We start from the raw sequence: 1,609 nt of genomic DNA, 5'->3' as shown, positions 1-1,609 counted from the left end.
CCAAAGCTCAGTAAGAACATTTATTACATTGCCTCCTACACCTTTTTTTTTTTTTTTTTTTTTTTTTTTTTTTGGAGACTGAGTCTGCTCTGTCGCCCAGGCTGGAGTGCAGTGATGCCATCTCAGTTCACTGCAACCTCTGCCAGCTGTGTTCAGGTGATTCTTCCGCCTCAGCCTCCTGAGGAGCTGGGACTACAGGTGTATGCCACCACACCCAGCTACTTTTTTTTTTTGAGATGGAGTTTCGCTCTGTTGCCCAGGCTGGAGTGCAATGATGTGATCTCAGCTCACTGCAACCTCCACCTCCTGGGTTCAAGGCATTCTCTTGCCTCAGCTTCTCAGGTAGCTTGGATTACAGGCATGCACCACCACGTCTGGCTAATTTTGTATTTTTAGTAGAGACAGGGTTTCTCCATGTCGGTCAAGCTGGTGCCAAACTCTCGACCTCAGGTGATCCACCCACCTTGGCCTCCCAAAGTGCTGGGATTACAGGTGTGAGCTACTGCACCTAGCTAATTTTATTTTTATTTATTTATTTTTAATTGCATTTTAGGTTTTGGGGTACATGAGAAGAACATGCAAGATTGTTGCATAGGTACACACATGGCAGTGTGATTTGCTGCCTGCACCCAGCTAATTTTTGTATTTTTAGTAGAGACGGGGTTTCACCACATTGGCCAGGCTGGTCTCAAACTTCTGACTTCAGGTGATCCACCAGCCTCCTCCTCCCCAGCTCTATAGCTGGGGTTGCAGACATGAGCCATCCCACCCAGCTGAAGTTTTTCAGTCTGAGTTTTTATCTTCATATTGGCCTAGATTTTTCATTAAATTAAAACATTGTTCTGCATCTTGGGTTAACTTTAGTCTTCAGAATATACTATGGTGATAGTCACAAAGGCAAAAAGATTAAAAAGTAGCTTAAGTTACACTGTAACAAAAAGGAATAATGAAGATTATTCTATTACTGTATATACAATATACATACACAATATATGATAATGATTGTACTAGATTCTTTGTGGATCTATTATCTGTAATTCTGTCTCCAGAATTTCTACAGAGCAATAAGCCATAAGTACAAAAAAATTTCTCATGTTTTAAGCTCTTTTCTTTGCCTTTTTTTTTTTTAAAGAATAATTTTTGTAGTTTAAAATATCCTATAGAGTGGAAGAACTTTAGACCCTTTAATTCTTATAAATTGAGGGAAAGCTACAGTTTCCAAAATAACATGGAATATTAGAATAAGGAAGATCTCAATACACTAATCAATCATTTATATATATATATAAATGTTTTGTCACCCCGGCCCACTAGTATTAACATGGCTCACTGCAGCCTCCACCTCCTGGGCCCAAGTGATCCTCCTGCCCTCAGTCTCGTCTCGAAAACAGTTGGGGCTACAGACACCCATCACCACATTTGACTAATTTTTGTATTTTTTGTGGAGACAGGGTTTTGCCATGTTGCCTAGGCTGGTCTCAACCTACTGAGCTCAGGTGATTGACCCTGACCACCCTACAAAGTGCTGGGATTACAAGCATAAGCCACCATGCCTAGCCATTCTATTAATTATTTTATTATTATTATTATTATTTTTTTTTTTTTTGAG

Source organism: Cebus imitator, unplaced genomic scaffold (genome assembly GCF_001604975.1).
Source record: "Cebus imitator isolate Cc_AM_T3 unplaced genomic scaffold, Cebus_imitator-1.0 Scaffold50, whole genome shotgun sequence".
Classification (NCBI taxonomy): domain Eukaryota; kingdom Metazoa; phylum Chordata; class Mammalia; order Primates; family Cebidae; genus Cebus; species Cebus imitator.
The sequence above is the reverse complement of the archived record's forward strand: the minus strand, read 5'-3'. Positions refer to the sequence as shown.